The 25962-nt window shown below is 47.0% G+C and overlaps 1 protein-coding gene across 6 annotated transcripts in view; it reads right to left on the bottom strand.

Annotated features, from left to right (window-relative positions):
- Positions 1-25962, bottom strand: part of ripor2 (RHO family interacting cell polarization regulator 2) — a 174341-nt gene that overhangs the window by 78979 nt on the left and 69400 nt on the right. The window contains exon 1 of one of the 6 annotated variants that reach the window (XM_033014222.1): positions 17973-18014. The exons of the other annotated variants lie outside the window; for them this stretch is intronic. The gene's annotated coding sequence lies outside the window, so the exon portion shown is untranslated. Of the gene's footprint in view, positions 1-17972; positions 18015-25962 lie in introns of those variants that run through there. 6 annotated transcript variants of the gene reach the window in all.

Genomic DNA, 25962 nt, shown 5'->3' with positions numbered 1-25962 from the left:
CAGTCTTGCAACAGTAGAAGCTGCAACAACACATGCATGGCAGAGTCAACACAAATGCGTAGGTGCACTCGCGCTAGATTGAGACACAATGCACAAGGCTTCGTTTAGTTTAAGACAGGCACAAAATGCTGAACTAACTCAGCGGGCCAGGCAGCATCGCTGGAGTGAAGGAATGGGTGACGTTTCGGGTCGAGACCTTCTTTCAGACCATCAGTTTAGTTTAGTTTAGCTTAGTATAGTTTCGTTTATAGAGTCATAGAGTCATACAGCATGGAAACAGGCTCTTCGGCCCAACTTGCCCACACCGGCCAACATGTCTCAACTACACTAGTCCCACTTGCCTGCCCATATCCCTCTAAACCTGTCGTATCCATGTACGAATCCATGCTTAGTTTAGTTTAGTTTAGTTTAGTTTAGTTGAGAGATGCAGCGCGGAAACAGGCCCTTCGGCCCACCGAGCACGCCGTGCCGACCAGCGACAAATTATAATTATACCGAGCCAATTGACCTACAAACCTGTACGTCTTTGGATTGTGGGAGGAAACCGCAGCACCTGGAGAAAACCCACGCAGGTCACGGGGAGAGCGTGCAAACTACGTACAGACAGCACCCGTAGTCGGGAACGGACCCGGGCCTCTGGAGTTGGTGAGGCAGCAACTCTACCACTGCACCATCGTGTACTGAGTACAGTGAAAAGCTTTTGTTGCGTGCTGAGCAGTCAGCGGAAAGACAATACATGATTACAATCGAGCCATTCACAGTGCACAGATAGATACATGATAAAAAGGGAATAATGTTTAGTGAAAGATAAAGTCCAGTAAAATCCAATGAGGTAGATAGTAGCTCGGGACTGCTCTCTAGTTGTGGTAGGATGGTTGAGCTGCCTGCATGGAAACACACCCTTTGCATTAAAAGTTGCACCCTTTATCGTTCATCTTTGCACCATAGATGGCTTGATTGTATTCATGAGAGAGTTAGATAGGGCTCTTAAAGGTAGCGGAGTCAAGGGATATGGTGGGAAGGCAGGAACGGGGTACTGATTGTGGATGATCAGCCATGATCACAGTGAATGGTGGTGCTGGCTCGAAGGGCCGAATGGCCTACTCCTGCACCTATTGTCTATTGTCTATTGTATTCATGCATTGTCTTTTTGACTGGATTCTTCTTAGGCCCCCTTCGGTCATGGTTGACCATGGGTGTCTCCAGGGTGCTATTCCCTATATGGAGGACGCCTGTGCGTGACTTTATTTAACATGGGGAGACTGCCACAGACAGCCAACCCACGGTCCTTGACAGATCTGGGTCAGGATCCAGTGGCATGGAGTCCTAGACGACCGAAGACCCTTTTCTGCTGCAGCCTTCATCCGCCTTCCCAGCCGTTGTGACGCTCCACTAAGGTCAGCCATCGTCCTCCGCCTTTTCAACCGTTAAGGTCTTGGTTGGATTTCACTTTGTCAGAGTCCTCCCCCTCGACCTTATCGCCATGGGTGGCCCTACCAGGAGCATAGCTCCAAACGGCATCGCTCTCAGGATCTCAGGACCACACAAGCTTCTCCAGCACGACAAGGTGACAATCCACGGATAGCACGCAAACAAAAGCTTTTCACCGTATAGAATAGAATAGAATAGAATAGAATGTGTTTATTGTCATTGCACAAAACTGAGCAACGAAATTCCATTTGCTTCTCCTCCGTTAAAAGAAATGCAACACAACAATCAATACACATATGTACAGTTAATAGTAAAATAATAGATACATTTTTAAAAAAGTTTAAAAGAATTTAGCGGTATTCCTCGAAGTTACTTCTTGCTTCCCAGTGTTCACTATTGGAGTTAAGCTCTTTTACCGCACATGGGTAGAAACTATTTTTTAGTCTACCGGTGCGAGCCTGCAGAGACCTGAGTCGCCTCCCCGAGGGTAGCAGAGTAAAAAGGTGGTTGGCAGGGTGGGATGTGTCCTTCTTGATATTTATGGCCCTGCGCAAGCATCGGGCCTTGTATATGTCATCCAAGGAGGGCAGGTTAGCGTTTGTAATGCGCTGCGCAGTTTTTATAATTCCATGCAGCGCCCTCCTCTCAGCCACAGTACAGCTGGCAAACCACACCAGGATTCCATAGGTGAGGATACTTTCCACGGCGCATCGATAGAAGGACAGCAGATTCAGATTCAGATTCAGATTCAGATTCAATTTTAATTGTCATTGTCAGTGTACAGTACAGAGACAACGAAATGCATTTAGCATCTCCCTGGAAGAGCGACATAGCAGTGGCTGTGAGACGTTAGCTCTCCGTAGAGACCTCAGGAAATACAGCCGCTGATGAGACTTCTTCAAGAGAGTGACGGTGTTCATTTGCCATTTGAGGTCCTGGGAGATGTTTATTCCCAGGAACCTAAAGTCGTTGACTCTCTCCACCATGTCTCCTTTGATGTATAAGGCAGCAGGTTCCTCTCTCCTCTTCCGGTACATGTGACAATAAAAGACTGAACAAAACTAACTAAGAAATAAGGTTGAGATGGGTCAACCACGATTGAATGTTGGAGCACTCGATGGGCTGAATGGCCTAACTCACTCACCCACCGGGCCCATGCTGACCATCAATCACCCGTTCACATTATTTCCATGTTATCTCAAAAAGGCTGCCAGCATCATCAAGGACCCACACCATCCTGGCCACACACTCATCTCTCCGCTGCCATCGGGTAGAAGGTAGAAGGTACAGGAGACTGAAATCTGCAACATCCAGATTCAGGAACAGCTTCTTCCCCACAGCCATCAGACTATTAAACACAACTTCAAACAAACTATGAACCATAACAATCTATTGCACTTTATCTGTTTACTGATGCGTGTATATATATATTCTACGGTATATGTACACACTGATCTGATCTGTATGTATGACTACAATATCCCGTTGTGCTGCAGCAAGCAAGCATTTCATTGTCCTATCAGGGACACATGACAATAAACTCTCTTGACTTGACTTGATTTGACTTGATTTGACTTTCGTATCCACTGACTACACACCAGGAGCATTTTACAGAGGCCAATTAACGCACAAATCCACCCGTCCTTGGGATGTAGGAGGAAACCGGAGCACTCGGCAAAAAGTCACACGGAGAACGTGCAAACTCCACACAGACAGCACTGGAGGTCAGAATCAAAGCTGGGTCTCAGACGCTGTGAGGCAGCGGTTATGTCAGCTGCACTACAGTGCCGCACAGGAAAGCCGTGACCACCAGGATGAAGAATCGCTTCTTCGCAGCAACCAGGGAGTACCACGGCATGGATCGGGATCAGCTCAATCCAAAGCCGCAAGAAATTGTAGAGAATTGTGGACGCAGCCCAGACCATCACACAAACCAACCTCCTTTCCATTGAAGACAGACACAAAACGTTGGAGTAACTCAGCGGGACAGGCAGCATCTCTGGAGAGAAGGAATGGGTCTGAAGGAGGGTCTCGACCGGAAACGTCACCCATTCCTTCTCTCCAGAGATGCTGCCTGTCCCGCTGAGTTACTCCAGCATATTGTGTCCATCATCGGTGTAAACTGGCATCTGCAGTTCCTTCCTACACGTAAGGGTAGGGATGTTATTTTACAGCTGTACATGTTTTAATTTACAGTGCTTTATTATTGCCTTTCCATTGTCTCCATCTACACTTCACGCTGCCTCGGCAAGGCCAGCAGCATAATCAAGGACGAGTCACACCCTGGCCACTCCCTCTTCTCCCCTCTCCCATCGGGCAAAAGTTGGAGAAATGTGAAAACACACAGCTCCAGATTCAGGGACAGGTTTTTCCCAGCTGTTATCAGGCAACTGAACCATCCTACCCACAACCAGAGAGTGGTGCTGAACTACTATCTACCTCGTTGATGACCCCCAGACTTGATTGGACTTTACAGGCTTTACCTTGCACTAAACGTTATTCCCTTATCATGTATCTGTACACTGTTACTGGATCGATTGTGTTTTGTGTTTCTGCCTACTGACGTCAAGGACCAGTCTCTCCCGCCATGCATCCGGGAGGATGGATCCGGCGATGACGGCGGACGGGAGGGGCGAGGAGTGAAGCCGGAGGAAAGGAGAGGAAAGCGGGGTCTGGCCCACCGCGCCCTCGAGGTCGGTTCCGGGAGGCTCCCACCACCCGGGGAACAAAGGTGGACGGGCGAGGAGAGGAGAGGGATGTGGGGTCGCTGGTCGACCAAGGGAGGCGACGGCTGGGTGCCCTGCAGCAGCCTGGGGGCTCGCCTGGATCGGGCTCCATTCATAACAGCTGGAGTACGGACTTTGGAAAGTTCACAATTTCTCGCATCAGAAATAGGCCAGTCGGCCCATCAAGTCTACTCCGCCATTCAATCATGGCTGATCTACCTTTCCCTCTCAACCCCATTCTCCTGCCTTCTCCCCATAACCTCTGACACCCGCACTAATCAAGAATCAAGCCGTCTGTGGCAATGAATTCCACAGATTCACCACCCTCTGGCAAAAGAAGTTCCTCCTCATCTCCTTCCTAAAGGTAGGTCCTTTTATTCTGAGGCGGTGCACCCTGGTCCTAGAGTCTCCCAAAAGATGGTGCTTCTCACAAGCGGGCCCAGTGGACCACTTCTGCACACTTGCTAATCGGGGATCAGGAGTCAGGCAATACTCTACTGAACAGTTTGTAAGATAAAGAATATCAAAGTGTTAGCATTTCACATATGTGGCTATAAAATCATCCTAGAACTATCACTAAATTAGCATCCCTGGACTTGTTTCCTGCCATGAAAATAAAGTGGGCTGAAAATCAAGAGCAAAAGGAAAAATATTTTGTATTTTGTTGGTTCACATGCTTGATCAATGGTGTTTTATCATTAATGTTTTATTATTATTCATGTTTAGTGTTTTCTGAGTCATTCGTAACTGTCACTGTATGTCATGTTGTTACTTGTGGGCGGAGCACCAAGGCAAATTCCTTGTATGTGATGTGAATACTTGGCCAATAAACTTACTTACTTACTTACTTACTTCATAAAATACTCGACCAACATTAGTAATTGCATTGTATGTTCTTCAGAAGTGTCCATGGATAACTATTTATTCCATCCATCTACATTACTGCTTGCTTACACCACAAGATCTGTAGCCTCCTTTTGCTCTGGTATTTTATTTAATTCACATGTTTAATCGATAATGTTTTATTATTAATGTTTAATGTTTTATGTGTCATTCCTAACTGTCACTGTATGTCATGTTGTCACGTGCGGGCGGAGCACCAAAGCAAATTCCTTGTATGTGAATATACTTGGCCAATAAAATTATTCATTATTCATTATTATTGATTATTATTAAGAGATTGGTGCAGAATTAGGCTATTTGGCCCATCAAGTCTACTCCGCCATTCAGTCATGGTTGATCTACCTCGTCCTTCCAACCTCCTATCTCTTTCTCCCGCCTTCTCCCCATAACCACCGACACACTTACTAATCAAAAAAGGGAAGGTGGACACAGAATGCTGGAGTAACTCAGCGGGACAGGCAGCATCTCTGGGGAGAAGGAATGGGGGATGTTTCGGGCCGAGACCCTTCTTCAGACTTTCCTACACACCTAATCAAGAAAGGGAATGAATTATAAGGAAAGGCATCGCAGAGATCTTTAAAATGCATTTAGTCTTAATCTTCAATTGATCATTTGATTTGTTTTCCTTTTTGTTCTGCAATTGAATTAAATATACTTTGAAACCCAGTTAAACCAACCGACTGGTTATAGACTGGTTACTGATTGCAGCAGTAGATTTGTTGCTTTATAGCGCCAGAGACCCAGGGTCGATCCTGACTACGGGTGCTGTCTGTACGGAGTTTGTACGTTCTCCCCGTTTTCTCCGGGTGCTCCGGTTTCCTCCCACACTCCAAAGACGCGCAGGTTTGTAGGTTAATTGGCTTTGGTAAAAATTGTAAATTATCCTTAAGGGTGTGTAGGATAGTGCTCGTGTGCGTGGATCGCTGGTCGTCGCGGACTCGGTGGGCCGAAGGGCCTGTTTCTGCGCTGAATCTCTAAACTAATCTACACTAAAGACTGGTGGGGGGAGGATAGAGAACTCAGAGACACAGCAAGGAAACGGGCCCTTTGAACCACTGACTCCCTGCTGACCATCGATCACCCGTTCACGCATGTTTATATTATCCCATTTTCGCATCCACTTCCAACAAATCAGGGATAATTTACAGAGGCCAATTAACCGGCTGGTTCTGTTCTGTTGTGTTCTGTTGTTTTGCACAATCCGCAGGCATTGTCACTTTCATTTCACTGTACATCTTGTATGTGTATGTGACAAATAAAGTTGACTTGACTTGAAGCCTGCACGTCTTCGGGATATGGGAGGAAACCAGAGCAAGTTAAAAACTTTCCTACATATCTATTTTACAGAACTACGCACATGAAGCACTTTTTATGGACACACTAAGCACTTTTACTGATCGCTTGATATAAATGTTATATTCTGCTGCTACTTTGAAGAGTCAATGCAACGAAATTTCGTTCAATGTGCACTGTGTCTATGTGTATACCTGAATGACAATTAAAGTTAATCTAATCTAATCTAATCTAACCCCACGTGGTCACAGGGAGAACGTGCAAACTCCACACAGAAAGCACCCGAGGTCAGGATCGAGCGCGGGTTCTCTGGCGCGGTGGGGAGAAATTCTACCAGCTGAGCCACCATGCCACCAGGAAAAGCTTTCTGCCCACTACGACAGTCAGTATGAAGAAGGGTCATAAAGTCAAGGGATCTTGTAAAAACATATAAAATTCTTCAGGGATTGGACAGGCTAGATGCAGGAAAAGTGTTCCTGGTGTTGGGGGGGGTTCCTGAACCAGGGGTCACAGTTTAAGAATAAGGGGAAGAACATTTAGGACTTCACCCAGAAAGTTGTGAATCTGTGGAACTCTCCGCCACAGAAGGCAGTGGAGGCCAATTCACTGGATGTTTCCAAGAGAGTAAAGGGCCTGTCCCACTATACGAGTTTACCCAAGAGCTCTCCCGAGTTAAAAAAACAAAACAAACTCGTGGTAGGCACGTAGAGTGTACGTAGCGGGTACATCGGAGCTCGGGACGTCTCTTAGCGGCTCGTAACGCTAACGGCAGGTACTTGGGAAAAGCGGTAAGCTCGTAAAGTTTTTTCAACATGTTGAAAAATGTCCACGAGAGCCCCGAGTACCTTACCGTAATTCTCCGGGTTCGAATCAGGGGAATCTCGGGAGAACTCTAGAATTACCTTGTACAGTGGAACAGGCCCTTTAGATTTAGCTCTTAGGGCTAACGGAATCAAGGGATATGGGGAAAAAGCAGGAACGGGGTATTATAGACAATAGACAATAGGTGCAGGAGTAGGCCATTCGGCCCTTTGAGTCAGCACTGCCATTCAATGTGATCATGGCTGATGATCCACAATCAGTACCCAGTTCCTGCCTAGTCCCCATATACCCTGACTCCACTATCTTTAAGAGACCTATCTAGCTCTCTCGTAATTTTGGATAATCAGCCATGATCGCATTGAATGACAATGCTGGCTTGAAGGGCCGAATGGCCTACTCCTGCACCTATTTTCCATGTTTTTGTGTCATGTGATGGGAGCAGAGTCTACTCCGCCATTCGATCATGGCTGATCTATCTCTCCCTCCCAGCCCCATTCTCCTGCCTTCTCCCCATAACCCCTGACACCCGTACTAATCAAGAATCCATCCATCTCTGTCTTAAAGGGCGTAAACTCCAATCTTAGACATAGACATAGAAAATAGGTGCAGGAGGAGGCCATTCGGCCCTTCGAACCAGCACCGCCATTCATTGCGATCATGGCTGATTGTCCCCAATCAATAACCCGTGCCTGCCTTCCCCCCATATCCCTTGATTCCACTAGCCCCTAGAGCTCTATCTAACTCTCTTTTAAATCCATCCAGTGATTTGCCCTCTGTGGCAGGGAATTCCACAAATTCACAACTCTCTGGGTGAAAAGGTTTTTTCTCACCTCAGTCTTAAATGGCTTCCCCTTTATTCTAAGACTGTGGCCCCTGTTTCTGGACTCGCCCAACATTGGGAAAAATTTTCCTGCATCTAGCTTGTCCAGTCCTTTTATAATTATTATCTTTGCCCGCCCATTCCCTCCACATGTGCTTTTTTTAAAAATCTGCTGAGTTCCTCCAGCACTTTGCGTTTTGCTCTAGTTTGCAATTTGGATGTTTTTATGAGTTATTTAAGAAAGGTCTCTTTGACCCACAACACATCTCAGTCACAAGAGCCAGTAACGTCACAAGGTTAAGCCTTCAAAATTAAAAGCAACCATTGTTCTATGGACTGCAGCATGTGATAAAGACCAGCTAGCAGGCAGGGATTGGTGCTTTAGTAACATGAGCAAGATAAATCATCTCAGGGCAATGTAACAGAGCCGGTTTCATCGTCCACCCCTCTGTCAGCTGATAATAATGGTTGCGACAACAAAAAGGGGGCTGCACGGTGGCGCAGTGGTAGACAATAGACAATAAACCATATGTGCAGGACCGTGCTAGCGTGAGTCGGTGGTAGGATGGTGCAGAGTGTGAGCACCATTACCACAAGCGATGAAGCGGTTTACAAAGGCATCCACCCAATGCCATCGGCCTGAAGAAGGGTCCTGATCTGAAAGGTCAGTTTAGAAGTACTAGGGAGGACAATGGACAATAGGTGTAGGAGTAGGCTATTCGGCCCTTCAAGCCAGCATCGCCATTCAATGTGATCATGGCTGATCATACACAATCAGTCCCCCCATTCCTGCCTTCTCCCCATATCCCCTGACTCCACTTTCTTCAAGAGCCCCATATAGCTCTCTCTTGAAAGTATCCAGAGAACCGGCCTCCACCGCCCTCTGAGGCAGAGAATTCCACAGACTCACAACTCTCTGGGTGAAAACGTGTTTCCGTTCTAAATGGCTTACCCCTTATACTTAAACTGTGGCCCCTGGTTGTGGACTCCCCCAACATCGGGAACATGTTTCCTGCCTCTAGTGTGTCCAAACCCTTAATCTATCTATCTTCTATCTATATATTACTAAAAGTCTGTTCTTGACCGGTTTTGGCCATCTGTGCTGCGATTTCCGAGAGAACGCCGCCACCTGCGGCCGTCATTTTTGGCCACCTTGCTCAGAGCCCCCTTCCGCCGCATGTGTGCTGAGGATTTTTCCCGTCGATTAAAAATGACAGAGATATTAATGTTTTTACAAAATTCCCCATTCTCTCTGCTGCCCCCGCTGGCGGCAGGGGGGAGGGACTATAAAACCTGAAAGTGGTGTGCCACACAGTCTCTTCAAGATGGAGGAAGGCAGAGGGTTACGTTTCTCTGAGCTGTGAATAACACTGAACACATGTCTACTCAAATGTAAGTGCCCTTAGTGGTTCTAAAATGCTTGCAGAATGTGTCTATTGGTTCTAAAGCTTGCAAAAAGTGTCTATATTGGTTCTAAAGCTCGCAAAAAATGTCTATTGGTTCTAAAGCTTGCAAAAAAAGTGTCTCTATTGGTTCTAAAGCTTGCAAAAAAGTGTCTCTATTGGTTCTAAAGCTCGCAAAAAAATGTCTCTACTGGTTCTAAAGCTTGCAAAAAATGTCTATTGGTTCTAAAGCTTGCAAATAAATGTCTATTGGTTCTAAAGCTTGCAAAAAAATGTCTATTGGTTCTAAAGCTGGCAAAAATAGTCTCTATTGGTTCTAAAGATGGCAAAAATAGTCTATTGGTTCTAAAGCTTGCAAAAAAATGTCTATTGGTTCTCAAGCTTGCAAAAAAAAATGTCTATTGGTTCTCAAGCTTGCAAAAAAAATGTCTATTGGTTCTAAAGCTTGCAAAAAAATGTCTATTGCTTCTAAAGCTTGCAAAAAAGTGTCTATTGCTTCTGAAGCTTGCAAAAAAAGGTCTATTGCTTCTAAAGCTTGCAAAAAAATGTCTATTGCTTCTATAGCTTGCAAAAAAATGTCTATTGCTTCTAAAGCTTGCAAAAAAAATGTCTCTTGGTTCTAAAGCTTGCAAAAAAATGTCTATTGGTTCTCAAGCTTGCAAAAAAATGACTATTGGTTCTCAAGCTTGCAAAAAAAATGTCTATTGGTTCTCAAGCTTGCAAAAAAATGTCTATTGGTTCTAAAGCTTGCAAAAAATGTCTATTGGTTCTAAAGCTTGCAAAAAGTGTGTCTATTGGTTCTAAAGCTTGCAAAAAAAATGTCTATTGGTTCTAAAATGGTTCATACTAGCGCTCCAGAAAGCGCCCCCCCCCCTGCCCTGGTTGGCTTGGCTTGGGTGTGTCTTGAAATTGAAAGGCACTACTTACTGCAAATGGTGGCATGAAGTTGAAAGGCACTACTTACTGCAAATGGTGGCTTGGTAGCTTTGGCTTGAAGTTGAAAGGCACTATTACTGCAAATGGTGGCTTGGTTGCTTTGGCTTGAAGTTGAAAGGCACTACTTACTGCAAATGGTGGCTTGGGTGTGGCTTGAAGTTGAAAGGCACTATTACTGCAAATGGTGGCTTGGGAGCTTTGACTTGAAGTTGAAAGGCACTACTTACTGCAAATTGTGGCTTGAAGTTGAAAGGCACTACTTCCTGCAAATGATGGCTTGGGTGTGGCTTGCAGTTGAAAGGCACTACTTACTGCAAATGGGGGGGGGGGCGTGGGTGCATTAGCTTGAAGTTGAAAGGCATTACTTACTGCAAATGGTGGCATGAAGTTGAAAGGCACTACTTACTGCAAATGGTGGCTTGGGAGCTTTGGCTTGAAGTTGAAAGCACTACTTACCGCAAATGGTGGCTTGGGAGCTTTGGTTTGAAGTTGAAAGGCACTATTACTGCAAATGGTGGCTTGGGTGTGGTTTGGGTGTGGCTTGAAGTTGAAAGATACCACTTACTGCAAATTGTGGCTTGGGAGCTTTGAAGTTGAAAGACACCACTTACTGCAAATGATGGCTTGGGTGTGGCTTGAAGTTGAAAGACACCACTTACTGCAAATGGTGTCATGAAGTTGAAAGGCACTATTACTGCAAATGGTGGCTTGGTTGCTTTGGCTTGAAGTTGAAAGGCACTACTTACTGCAAATTGTGGCTTGAAGTTGAAAGGCACTACTTACTACAAATGGTGGCTTGGGTGCTTTGGCATTAAGTTGAAAAGCACTACTTACTGCAAATTGTAGCTTGGGTGCTTTGGCATTAAGTTGAAAGGCACTGCAAATGGTGGCATGAAGTTGAAAGGCACCTCTTACTGCTAATGGTGGCTTGGGTGTGGTTTGAAGTTGAAAGGCACTACTTACTGCAAATGGTGGCTTGGATGCATTGGCTTGAAGTTAAAAGGCATTACTTACTGCAAATAGTGGCTTGGATGCAATGGCTTGAAGTTCAAAGGCATTACTTACTGCAAATGGTGGCTTGGGTGCATTGGCTTGAAGTTGAAAGGCACTACTGTAAATGCACTTCCTGTTTGCACTGTATATTGATTTTAGATAAAACGCTACCACTTACGGCTGTGATTTTTGGCCATCTTACTCAGTCCCCCTACGCTGAGCAGATGCAGAGAATTCTTCCCATCAATGAAAAATAAAAGTGTTATTAGTTTTTTTTTAAATGTTGAGAATCTCTCTCCTGTCAATCACTCCATGAAAGCCACACCTTTTCCGGTGGGGGGGGGGGGGGGGGGGGGTTATAAAACCAGGAATTGTGGGTGTGACTCAGTCTCTGCAAGATGGAGGAGGGAGAGGTCACGACTCGCTGTCTTTAGTGGCTTTGCACCCTGCTTCAAATGGTATGAAACTGCACTTGAATTTGGTGGCCTTATACCCTGCTAGAAGTGATAAGAAACTGCACTTGAATTTGGTGGCCTTATACCCTGCTTGAAATAGAATTTCAAGGATTAGCCGCGAGTCAACTACCAGCCCACCAGCCGTGAGTGAATGAGTTGCCAGCACAACAGGCTTGATTGACTGAGACGCCAGCCCAAGAATCCATTTAGCGCACAATTTGCATACTAGCCCTCTGGAAACCAGTCCCTTCAGCCCACAACACCCATACTAGCGCTCCAGAAACCCCCCCCCCCCCAACTGGTCACCAATATTAGAATTGGTGGAGAGGTGGAATATTGCATTGGATGACCAGCCCTCCTGTGTGATGCTGGGACCCAACGGGTCCCACTTAGTCTAGTAATCTTATATGTTTCAATGAAAATTCCTCTCATCCTTCTAAATTCCAGAGTATACAAGCCCAGCCGCTCCATTCTCTCAGCATATGACAGTCCCGCCATCCCGGGAATTAACCTTGTGAACCTACGCTGCACTCCCTCAACGTCAGAGACCCGGGTTCCATCCTGACCACGAGTGTTGTCTGCACGGAGTTTGCATGTTCTCCCTGTGACCTGCGTGGGTTTTCTCTGGGTGCTCCAGCTTTCTCCCACACTCCAAAGACGTGCAGGTTTCCAGTTTAATTGGCTTCAGTAACATTGTAAATTGTCCCTAGCGTGTGTAGGATAGCGATAGTGTGTGGGATGATCGCTGGTTGAATCGGACTCGGTGGGCCGAAGGGCCTGTTTCCGCCCTGTGTCCCAATACTAAGTTCAGCTAAACTTGATTTTAACCAGCTTCTTTAAGAATGCAAACACCATGAGCAATTTCATGACCAAGGTTCGATCTCGACCTAGGGTTTTGCCTGTTTGGAGTTTGCACGTTCTCCCTGTGACTGTGTGGGATTCTTGCTCCAGGTTATAGTCTAGGTTAGTTTTAGAAGGAATTGCAGATGCTGGTTTAAATAGACACAAAAAGATGGCAGCATCTCTGGAGAGAAGGAATGGGTGGCGTTTCAGGTCGAGATTCTTCTTCAGACTGGGAGTCAGGGGAAAGGGAAATGAGAGATACAGGCAGTGATATAGAGAGATATAGAAAAGTAACGATAATACTGGAAATAGGCCATTGTTAGCGGGCCTGGAGCGGCGTTTCCTGTCGGTGACCGCCCAGCACCTTCGGCTTCGGTGGCGGCACAGTGCTGGAGCGCTATCGCGGAGCGGGCGATGCCTTGCCTGGGTCGCTGCACTGGATCGCCTCGCTGGAGCTCCGGTGAGCTGAGACCGCCGAGGAAAATATTGCGGAGCTGCGGGTCTGCGGAGCGACCAGCTGCGGGCGGCGGCGCTGATTTCAACATTGGGAGCCTGGGATCTCTCGATGAGATCGCCAGTGGTGGAGCTCCAACCGTCGCGGACTTGTCGGCTTCGGAAGCCGCCATCTCCGGTAAGGAAGCGGCCGTTCCAGGTGTCCTAAGCCGCTGAGAGGACTCTCCCGACGCTGGACCAACATCACCCGGTGAGAACGGCCTGGAACATCGGGCCTCCGTAGAGGCAACTGTGGAGGCCTCAATAGGCCCGACTATGGGTGAACTGGGGTTGGGGACTGGACATTGTGCCTTCCCTCATAATGGGAACCATTGTGGGGGGATGTTTCTATGTTAAATGATTCTTAATTTGTTCCGTTTCCAAGATGGCTGCCGGAAGGGAGAGTGAACGCTGGCGCAATTAGCTGCCGCTGCTCTCTCTTTGAATTGTGTCTTTGAATTGTGTCTTTGAATTGTGTATTGTTGATGTCTTTATTATTATTATTAATTTTTTTTGTCGTTATTTTTTGTTTTGTGTCATTCTGCTTACATGTTTTTTATTCTGTTACTAAATTTTGTAAGGTGTCCTTGAGACTCTTGAAAGGCGCCCATAAATAAAATTTATTATTATTATTATTATCCACGAGGGACAATTTATAATTCTACCAAAGCCAATTCACCAACAAACCTGTATGTCTTGGGAGTGTGGGAGGAAACCTGAGCACCCGGTGAAAACCCACACAGGTCCCAGGGAGAACGTACCAACTCAGTACAGACAGCACCCATAGTCAGGATCGAACCTGAGTCTGTGGCGCTGTGAGGCAGCAACTCTACCGCTGGGCCACTGTGCCGCCCGATTGTCCCAAGTATATCGGATAGTGCTAGTGTACGGAGTGGCTCGGACTCAGTAGGCCGAAGGGCCTGTTTCCACGCTGTATCTCGAAAGTCGAAAGTCAAAATGAATGTCTTTAGCCTTCTAAGTGAAATTTTCAGGTGGAATTCTCAGCCACAGAAGGCAGTGGAGGCCATTTGACAGGAAGTTTTCAAGAGAGAGTGTGATTTAGCACTTTGGGCAAATGGAATCAAGGGATATGGGGAGAAAGCATGAACGGGTAGACGATTGAAAGTGGGCATGCAGGTGCAGCAGGCAGTGAAGAAAGCGAATGGTATGTTAGCTTTCATAGCAAAAGGATTTGAGTATAGGAGCAGGGAGGTTCTACTGCAGTTGTACAGGGTCTTGGTGAGACCACACCTGGAGTATTGCGTACAGTTTTGGTCTCCAAATCTGAGGAAGGACATTATTGCCATAGAGGGAGTGCAGAGAAGGTTCATCAGACTGATTCCTGGGATGTCAGGACTGTCTTATGAAGAAAGACTGGATAGACTTGGTTTATACTCTCTAGAATTTAGGAGATTGAGAGGGGATCTTATAGAAACTTACAAAATTCTTAAGGGGTTGGACAGGCTAGATGCAGGAAAATTGCTCCCGATGTTGGGGAAGTCCAGGACAAGGGGTCACAGCTTAAGGATGAGGGGGTAATCCTTTAAAACCGAGATGAGAAGAACTTTTTTCACACAGAGAGTGGTGAATCTCTGGAACTCTCTGCCACAGAGGGTAGTCGAGGCCAGTTCATTGGATATATTTAAGAGGGAGTTAGATGTGGCACTTGTGGCTAAGGGGATCAGAGGGTATGGAGAGAAGGCAGGTACGGGATACTGAGTTGGATGATCAGCCATGATCATATTGAATGGCGGTGCAGGCTCGAAGGGCCGAATGGCCTACTCCTGCACCTAATTTCTATGTTTCTATGATCAGCCATGACCATATTGAATGGCGGTGCTGGCTCGAAGGGCCGAATGGCCTACTCCTGCACCTATTTTCTATGTTTCTATGAAATCTGTTTCTGTCTGCCATTCCTGGAGAGAATTGGGGGAGTAATTGTCATAGTGACGCAGGGGGCAGAGTCCCCATCTATGATTCAGAGGGTTGTGCTATAAAATACATCTCCAGACTCTCCAACATATTATCAGTGCTACACTGAGAGACCTGTAACCGTGAGATTCGTATCTTTTCTCCAAGACTAGCTTGAAAGGGTGCATGAAGCTGGAAAGGGTGCAGAGAAGATTCACGAGGTTGTTGCCAGGACTCGAGGGTCTGAGCTCTAGGGAGAGGTTGGGCAGCCTAGGAGTTTATTCCTTGGAGCTCTGGAGGATGAGGGGTGATCTTATAGAGGTGAATAAGACCAGGAGGGGAACAGATAGGGTGAATGCACAGAGTCTCTTGCCCTGAGTAAGGGAGTCGAGGTTTAAGGTGAGGGGGGAAAGATTTAATAGGAACCTGAGGGTCATCTTTTTCACACAGAGGGAGCCGTCTATATGGAAGGAACCGACTGAAGAGGTAGTTGAGGCAGGGACTATAACAACATTTGAAAGACATTTAGTACAATAGACAATAGGTGCAGTGGGCTATTCGGCCCTTCGAGCCAACACCGCCATTCAATGTGATCATGGCTGATCATCCCCAATCAGTACCCCGTTCCTGCCTTCTCCCCATATCCCCTGACTCCACTATCTTTAAAAGCTCTATCTAACTCTCTCTTGAAAGCATCCAGAGAACCGGCCTCCACTGCCTTCTGAGGCAGAGTACCTGCCTCGACGACTTCCTCTGGCAGCTCGTTCCATACATCCACCACCCTTTGTGTAAAAAAGTTGCCCTTCGGGTTCCTAATAAATCTTCCTCCACTCACTGGTCCTCGATTCCCCTACTCTGGGCAAGAGACTCTGTGCACCTACCCGTTCTAGTCCGCTCATGATTTTGTACACGTCTATAAGCTCACCCCTCATCTTCCTGCGCTCCAAGGAATAGAGACACAGCCTGCTCAACCTCTCCCTATAGCTCAAGTCCCCGAGTCCTGGCAACATCCTCGTAAATCTTTTTTGAACCCTTTCAAGCTTGACAACCTCTATCCTATAACATGGTGCCCAGAATTGAACACAATATTCTAAATGCGGTCTCACCAACGTCTTAGAAAACTGCAACATGACCTCCCAACTTCGATACTCAATACTCTGACTGACGAAGGTTCCATGTTATCCCACCTTCACATCCACACACTAGATGGCTAATTAACCTACAAACCCACACATTTTCGGGATATGGGAGGAAACCAGAGCACCCGGAGGAAATCTATGTCGTCACAGGGAGAACGTGCAAACTCCACACAGACAGCACCCGTGGTCAGGATCGAACCTATGAGGCCGCAACTCTACCACTGTGAGATCAGTATGGACCGTGTCCATGGGGGCAACACATTGTTCCAAGAAGAAGCATCAGATAATAATGACATGACTAAAACAACCTGAATAACAGACACAGATCCCTGTAGAAATCTTTTTAAAAGGCAGCTTTAGTTCCAAGGGGTGTGTTGTATCTTACTTTGGCATTGCTTGGAACAGCACTGCACTTTGCAACAAATACCTCTGGTTTCTCCGTGGATTGTCACCTTGTCGTGGTGGAGAAGCTTGTGTGGTCCTGAGATCCTGAGAGTGATGCCATCTAGAGCTATGCTCCTGGTAGGGCCACCCATGGCAGTAATGGCCCTGTCCCACAATGCGAGTTCATTTAAGAGATCTCCCGAGTTTAAAAAAAAATCAAACTCATGGTAAGCACGGAGAATGAACGTAGCGGGTACGTCGGAGCTCGGGGATGTCTCTTAGCGGCTCGTAACGCTAATGGCAGGTACTCAGGAAGACTCGCTAACGGCAGGTAAGCTCGGGAAGACTCGTGAAGATTTTTCAACATGTTGAAAAATGTCCACGAGAGCCCCGAGTACCGACGAATGGCCATTACCGTAAATCTCCAAGTTCGAATCAGGGCAAACTCGGGAGAACTCTTTGAGTTAACTCATACAGTGGAACAGGGCTTTAAGGTCGAGGGGGGAGGTCTCTGACAAAGAGCAATCCAACCAAGACCTCAACGGTGGAACAGGCGGAGGGCGATGGTTGATCTTGGTGGAGCGTCACAACGGCTGGGAAGGTAATCGACAATAGACAATAGGTGCAGGAGTTGGTCATTCGGCCCTTCAAGCCAGCACCGCCATTCAATGTGATCATGTCTGAAGGCGGATGAAGGCTGCAGCAGAAATGGGTCTCCGGTCGTCTTGGACTCCATGCCACTGGATCCTGACCCAGATCTGTCAAGGACCATGTGGTGGCTGTCTGTGCACCAGTCTCCCCACGTTAAACAAAGTCACGCACAGACGTCCTCCATATAGGGAATAGCACCCTGGAGACACCCATGGTGCCACGACCGAAGGGGTCTAATATACCCACGTGACAATAAAATAAACTAAACTAAACTACCCTGTTTACTGACAGTTATAATCAATGCCAAACAGTATCATTACATGGAAGATAGACACAAAGTGCTGGAGTCATTCAATGGGTCAGACAGCATCTCGTTTTTCTCCAGAGATGCTCCAGTACTTTGAGTCTATCTTTGGTGTAAAACCAGCATCTGTGGTTCTTTGTTTCTATAATATCAGCATAGTTTAGTTCAGTTTATTTTAGAGATACAGTGTGGAAACAGGCTCTTCAGCCCACCGAGTCCACGCCGACCAGCGATCCCCCTGCACGCTAATATTATCCAGGGACAATTTACAATTTTTACCAGTGCCAATTAACCTACAAACCTGCACGTCTTTGGAGTGTGGGAGGAAACCGGAGCACCCGGAGAAACAGGCACTTCGGCCCACCGGGTCCATGCCGACCAGCGATCCCCGCACATTCACACTATCCTACACCCACTAGGCACAATTTTTTTTTAACATTTATACCAAGCCAATTAACATACAAACCTGTACGTCTTTGGAGTGCGGTAGGAAACCGAAGATCCCGGAGAAAACCCACGCAGGTCACGGGGAGAAGGTACAAACTCCGTACAGACAAGCACCCGTAGTCGGGATGGAACCCGGGTCTCCGGCGCTGCAAGCGCTGTAAGGCAGCAACTCTACCGCTGCCCCACCGGGACTCCCTCTCACTCAATCTACAGCGAGGGGCGACCGGTTAATGTTCCGTGGTGTCCCTCTCCAAAAAATCTCTTTGCTTCATCCAGACATCGAGACAGGCACCAGCTAGTCTGCCTGCAGCCCCCATTAAACGAGACGTCTCCGGGAGATCTCCTTTAGCCTGCTGCACCCAGTTGCTGTCTGCAAAACTGACTGGTGCTAAAACTGGTTGTGTCCAGAGGGATAATTTAGAGAGAGAGAGAGAGGAGGAAAAAAATCCCTGCTGGGTGATCCTAGGATTCCCTATCATGTGTTCACAGAGACCAGGCAAGCGTCAGCTGTTATACTTCAGTTTCAGTTTTCTACAGCTGTTTATTTGGACATTCCAACTAGCAGAACGGTTTTATAACTCAAAAATAGATCATTCAGAGCATGTCATTGCATAAGACCTATGCTCCATAAAAAATGTTTGCAAACAAAATCTCGTTTATCTAAGACCAAAGATAGACACAACTCGTAACTCGTAACTACGGAATCAAGGGACATGGGGAGAAAGCAGGAACGGGGTGCTGATTCAGGATAACCAGCCATGATCATAATGAGTGGAGGGGCAGGCTCGAAGGGCCGAATGGCCTACTCCTGCATCTATTTTCTCTGTTTCTATGTAACTCAGCGGGACAGGCCACAGCTCTGGAGAGAAGGAATGGGTGATGTTTCGGGTCGAGACCCACCTTCAGATTAGTTTTTGGTTTAGAGATACAGTGCGGAAACGAGTCTGTGCCAACCAGCGATCCCCGCGCACTAACACTATCCTACCCACTTTAGTTTTAGTTCGCTTTAGTTTATTGTCACGTGTAGCGAGGTACAGTGAAAAGCTTTTGGTGCGTGCTATCCGGTCAGCGGAAAGACAATACATGATTACAGTCGAGCCGTTCACAGAGTACAGACACATGATAAGGGAATAACGTTTAGTGCCAGATAAAGTCAGTTATGGCCGATCAAAGATAGTCCAAGGGTCACCAATGAGGTAGATAGTAGTTCAGGACCGCTCTCTAACTGTTGGTAGGATGGTTCAGTTGCCTGATAACAGCCAGGAAGCAACTGTCCTTGAATCTGGAGATGTGCGTTTTCACACTTCTGTACCTTTTGCCCAGATGGGAGAGGGGAGGAGGGAGTGGTCAGGGATAATTTAAAATCTTACTAAAGCCAATTAACCTATAAACCTGTACATCTTTGGAGTGTGGGAGCTCCCGGGTCACGGGAAGAACGTACACACTCTGCGCAGAGAGCGCCCGTAGTCAGGATCGAACCCAGGTCTCTGCCGCTGTAAGGCAGCAACTCTACCGCTGCGCCACTGCCAGTGTGTAGCAAGGAACTGCAGTTGCTGGTTTACACCGATGATAGACACAAACTGGTGGAGTGAAAGCGGATGCTGTAGGTGAGGTTGGAGGAGGTGCAAGTGAACCTCTGCCTCACCTGAAAGGACTGTCGGGGTCCTTGGATGGAGTCGAGGGGGGAGGTATAGGGGCCAGTGTAGCATCTCCTGCGGTTGCAGGGGAAAGTACCTGGGGAGGGGGTGGTTTGGATGGGAACGGACGAGTTGACCAGGGAGTTACGCATCTTGTGTCTATGCTTAGTTTAGTTTAGTTTAGAGATGCAGCATGGAAACAGGCCACTCGGCCCACCGATTCTACGCCGACCAGCGATCTCCACGCACACTAACACTATTCTACCCAAACAATTTACAATTTTACCGCAGCTAATTAACCTACAAACCTGCACATTTTTGGAGTGTGGGATGAAACCGGAGCACCCGGGGGAAAACCCACGCAGGTCATGGGGAGAACGTGCAAACTCCATACAGACAGCACCCGTAGTCAGGATCAAATTATTATTGATTGTTTACTAGCTTGTTTTATGTGTGTGTATGTAGATATATATATATCATCTATATTACTAAAAGTCTGATCTTGACCGCTTTTGGCCCACTGTTCTGCGATTTCCGAGAGAACGCCGCCACCTACGGCCGTCATGTTTGGCCACCTCACTCAGAACCCCCATCTGCCTTCCGGGACCAGAGGATTTTTCCCATCGATGAAAAATCAGAGAGATATTAATGTTTTTTTTTTAAATGCCATTCTCTTTGCTGCCCCCACTAGCCGCAGGGGGGAGCACCTATAAAACCTGGAAGTGTAGTCCCTCACTCAGTCTCTGCCAGACCCAGGAAGCGAGAGGGTCACAGTTCTCTGAGCTGCGAATAACACTGAACGCACGTCTACTCCACGGTGAGTCCCCTCGATGCGGCTGTGAAGTGGCTGCAGCCCAATTGTTTGCCTCGCGTTTTGAACAAGTTTGTGTTCACAAAATGAATTTTGGTTGTCAGGTGGCTGCAGCCCAATTGTTTGCCTCGCCTTTTTAAAAAGTTTGTGTTCACAAAATGAATTTTGGTTGTCAGGTGGCTGCAGCCCAATTGTTTGCCTTGGCTTGGCTTTTAAAATCATTGCAACAGTTGGATGCCAGCCCAAGAATCCATTCAGCCCACAATGTCTATACTAGCCCTCTGGAAACCAGTACATTCGGCCCGCAACACCCATACTAGCGCAACAGACAGCCCCCCCTTTGGCGAGCAATATTGGAATTGGTGGAGAGGTGGAATATTGCATTGGTGACCAGCCCTTCCGTGTGATGCTGGGACCCAACGGGTCCCACTTAGTCTAGTATAAATATATATTCATATATATATGTGCATGTATATATACACACATGTACATTCTGTTCATATAGACATAGGTCTGAAGAAGGATCTCGACCCAAAAAGTCCCCCATTCCTTCTCTCCAGAGATGCTGCCTGACCCACTGAGTTACTCCAGCATTGTGTGTATATTCTGTATATTTATATAATGACAAACAGTATATATATATATATATATATATATATATAGAAACATGTATATATATATGTGTGCGTAGTATATATACTGCTTGTAATATGATATATAATATATACATATATATGTGCACATAAGCACACGCTCACACAAACACACACATATATATGTGTGAGTGTGTGAATGTGTGCGTAGATATATATATATATATACTGCGGCAAGCACTTCCCCTGCTTGCCGCAGTAGTTCCAATTGCAATGCCAATTTGCCCTTCCCCTCCTGTTGAAGCACTTGCTGTGATATCCCATTGAGGTGAAAAGTTCAGAGCAACTTTGCATCGAAGTGTGTTGGAAGCTGGCAGGAAGGATTTTAACAGTAAAAACCATGTTAAATCTGGCTTTTTTTAAAGCTTTAATCATCAATAACGTGAAATAAGGGGGCGCTGTCCTGTGCACGGCTGCCCAGCCAGCAGCTGTCTGTCTTTTCATCGTTTTATTTTTATTTTTAGTTATTTAAAGTGTTTTGTTTGGAGGTCTAGACTTGTTTATGTGGGGGGGGGGGGGGGGGGGGGGGGGGGGGGGAGGGGGAAACTACCTTTCAGGGTCCCTACCTGGTCGGAGAGGCAGCTTTTCTCCGGGCTGCAGCTTCAACCCGTCCTCGCGGCCTACCAGCGGGCCTGGAGCGGCGTTTCCTGTCGGGGACCGCCCAGAACCTCGGCTTCGGCGGCAGCACAGCGCTGGAGCGCTATCGTGGAGCGGAGCGGAGCGGGCGATGCCTTGCCCGGGTCGCCGCGCTGGAGCTCCGGTGAGCTGGGACCGCCGGGAACAACATCGCGGAGCTGCAGGACTGTGGAGCGACCAGCTGCGGGCGGCGGCGCCGAACTTTACACCGGGAGCCTGGGATCTCGCGACGAGATCGCCAGTTGTGGAGCTCCAACCGGCGCGGCCTTGTCGGCTTCGGAAGCCGCGGCCTCCAGTAAGGAGGCGGCCGTTCCAGGGTTCCCAGGCCGCTGGGAGGACTCTCCTGACGCCGGAGCAACATCACCCGGCGAGAACAGCCAGGAACATCGGGCCTCCGTAGAGGCAACTGTGGAGGCCTCAATAGGCCCGACTATGGGTGAACTGGGGTTGGGGACTGGACTTTGTACCTTCCCTCATGGTGGGAGCCATTGTGGGGGGATGTTCTATGTGTTTAAGACTCTTATTGGTGTTATGTCTGTATTCTCTTTTTTTGTGTGCTGCAAAATGGCAAAAAGCATTTCACTTCACTACACCTGGGTGTATGTGAATGTGACTAATAAAATACCTTTGATACCTTTGAAATATAGCATCAAAATCCTGAGTGAACCTGATTACGGCATGGAGCCAGCACCGCCATTCAATGTGATCATGGCTGATCATCCACAATCAGTACCCCGTTCCTGCCTTCTCCCCATATCCCCTGACTCCGCTATCTTCAAGAGTCATATCTAGCTCTCTCTTGAAACATTCCAGAGAACCTGCCTCCACTGCCCTCTGAGGCAGAGAATTCCACAGACTCACCACTCTCTGTACGAAAAAGTGTTTCCTCATCTCCGTTCTAAATGGCCCTCGGTGGCAAAGACCTTGAATGTCTGTGTAATGATTTGAGTGCCTATGTCCCATACTCCATAAATTTTATCTCTCAGTCTTAGAAACATAGAAAGTAGGTGCGAGAGTAGACCACCAGGTCCGTTGAGCCCGCACCGCCATTCGCTCATGGCTGAACACTAAACAGACACACTTACCCACAAACAGGGAGGCAAAAAAACGGATAAAAACCCAGGTCCAATTCGGGAAAAAAATCCGGGAAATTCCTCTCTGACCCCAATCCAGGCGATCGACACTTGTCCAGGAGATCACTCAGGTCTTACTATACTAACCATACCTAGGTCCATATCCCTGCCCTCTCCCCGTAGCCCCTTATCCCCTTGGCAGCTAAAAAACCATCTATTTTAGACTTAAATATATTTAACGTTTCTGCTTCCACTGCTCCCTGGGGCAGTGAATTCCATAAATTAACCACCCTCTGGGTGAAGAAGTTCTTCCTCATCTCAGTTTTAAAAGAGCCCCCCCTTATTCTGCAACTATGTCCCCTAGTTCTAGTTTCCCCGATCATTGGGAACATCCTCGGTGCATCCACCCGATCAAGGCCCCTCACGATCTTATATGTTTCAATGAGATCGCCTCTCATTCTTCTAAACTCCAAAGAGTAGAGTTCCAGCCTACTTAACCTTTCCTCATATGTCAATCCCCTCATTGCAGGAATTAATCTTGTAAACCTTCGCTGCACTGCCTCCAGGGCTAGTACATCCTTTCTTAAGTATGGACCCAGCACTCTCTCTCTCTCTCTCTCTCTCCTCCTCTGTGAAGCCAGTGATTTCTATTCCAACAACCCACTTTGTTGCCTGATGACATGAAATATCTCGTGACATTTTATTTGCTCTCTCACTTATGTGCGGCACTGTTGACATGGCAACAGCGGAGAAGTGATGGGGTAATTCAGAGAGGGTCAGGCAGCATCTCTGGAGAACATGAATAGATGACGTTTCATAAGCTCACAAGTCACAGGAGAGGAATTAGGCCATTCGGCCCATCAAGTCTACTCAGCCATTCAATCATGGCTGATCTATCTCTCTCCCTTAACCTCATTCTCCTGCTTTCTCCCCATAACCTTTGACACCCGCACCAATCAAGAATCTGTCAATCTCCGCTTTAGAAATAACCAAAGACAGCCTTCCGTGGCACTGAATTCCACAGATTCACCACCCTCTGACTAAAGAAATTCCTCTTCATCTCCTTCCTAAAAGAATGTCCTTTAATTCGGAGGCCATGGCCTCTGGTCCTGGACTCTCCCACTAGTGGAAATATCCTCTCCACATACACTCTATCCAGGTTTTTCACTATTCAGTAAGCTTCAATGAGGTACTTGTATACTCTGGAATTTAGAAGGATGAGAGGATATCTTAATGCATTTACATTTTATTGAAGCATATAAGATTATTAAGGGTTTGGACACGCCAGAGGCAGGAAACATGTTCCCGATGTTGGGGGAGTCCAGAACCAGGGGCCATATTTAACATTTAAGAATAAGGGGTAAGCCATTTAGAACAGAGATGAGGAAACACTTTATCACACAGAGAGTTGTGAGTCTGTGGAATTCTCTGCCTCAGAGGGCGGTTGAGGCCGGTTCTCTTGATACTTTCAAGAGAGAGCTAGATAGGGCTCTTGAAGCTAGCGGAGTCAGCAGATATGGGGAGAAGGCAGAAATGGGGTACTTATTGGGGATGATCAGCCATAATCACATTGAATGGCGGTGCTTGCTCGAAGGGCCGAATGGCCTACTCCTGCACCCATTGTCTATTGTGTCCCCTCGTCCTTCTAAACTGACCTTTTGGATCAGGACCCTTCTTCAGGCCAATGGCATTAGGTGGACGCCTTTGTAAACCACTTCATCGCTTGTGGCAATGGTGCTCACACTCTGCACCATCCTACCACCGACTCACGCTGGCGCGGCTGTAGAGTCGCTGCCTTACAGCGCCAGAGACCCGGGTTCGATCCTGACCACGGGTGCTGCCTGCACGGAGTTTGTACGTTCTCCCCGTGGCCTGCGTGGGTTTTCTCTGGGTGCTCCGGTTTCCTCCCACACCAAAGACGTTCAGGTTTACAGCTTAATTGGCTTTGGTATAAACCAGGCTTGGCCTATTTCCGTGCTGTATCTTTAGTTTACTTGAGGGCGGTCCTGGCCTACCATCTCCCTCAATAGAAACCCTCAGGCCATCTTTAATCAGGCGTTACTGGACTTTACCTTGCACTAAGTGCTAATACAATGATCATGTATCTGTACACTGTGGATGGCACCATTGTAATCATGTATAGTCTTTTCGCTAACTGGTTAACAGGCAACTTGCCTGTATCGCTGAGTTACTCCAGCATTTGGTGTCTATCTTCGGTGTAAACCAGCATCTGCAGTTCCTTTCTACTACTCTCTTCAATTGGCTCCATCTACACCTCACGCTGTCTCGGCAAGGCCAGCAGCATAATCAAGGACAATTCACTCCCTGGCCACTCCCTCTTCTCTCCTCTCCCATGGGGCAAAAGTTACAGAAGTGTGAAAACCCACACCTCCAGATTCAGGGACAGTTTCTTCCCAGCTGTTATCAGGCAACTGAACAGTCCTCTCATCAACCAGAGAAGGGTCTTGACCTCCCATCTACCTCATTGGAGACCCTCAGACTATCTTTGAGGTGGGAGATTGCAACCTTCACGTGGTCCACCCTGTTTCGACTAATGCAATCAACCCGGCGTGCACAATCAAATAAGATCAAATGGAACAAGTTGTCCTACAACTTTAGGCTGTGCACGCCATACACAAGAAGAAGAAGATGACTATCTTTAATCAGACTTTACTGGCTATATCTTGCACTAAATGTTGATCCCTTATCATGTATCTGTACACTGTGGATGGCTTGTTTGGAATCTTGTACAATCTTTCTGCTGACTGGATAGATGCAACAAAAAAGCTTTTCACTGTACCTTGGTACACATGACAATAAACTAAACTAAACTCAACTAAACTTGCATGTCACCTTCCCTCTGGAAGGCGACTCCGGACTGTCAAAGCCGCCACAGCCAGGCACAAAAACAGCATTTTTCCACAAGCAGCATCTCTACTCAATAACCAAAAGTCTGTAGCCACATTGTGCTCTGGTATTTTATTTCATTCTTCACATGTTTAAATTATAATGTTTTATTTTTAACTGTCTACTGTATATCGTGTTTGAGAAGGAACTGCAGATGCGGAAGCTCAGAGGGGACAGTCTGTGTCGGCACCCACATTATGGAACGATCTGCCTCTCCACATTAAACAGGCCTCTTCTCTGTCTGTTTTTAAATCACTTCTTAAAACCCATCTCTTCTCCGTGGCCTTTGATA

The sequence above is a fragment of the Amblyraja radiata genome, chromosome 2 (genome assembly GCF_010909765.2).
Source record: "Amblyraja radiata isolate CabotCenter1 chromosome 2, sAmbRad1.1.pri, whole genome shotgun sequence".
In the NCBI taxonomy this organism is placed as follows: domain Eukaryota; kingdom Metazoa; phylum Chordata; class Chondrichthyes; order Rajiformes; family Rajidae; genus Amblyraja; species Amblyraja radiata.
The sequence above is the reverse complement of the archived record's forward strand: the minus strand, read 5'-3'. Positions and strand labels throughout refer to the sequence as shown.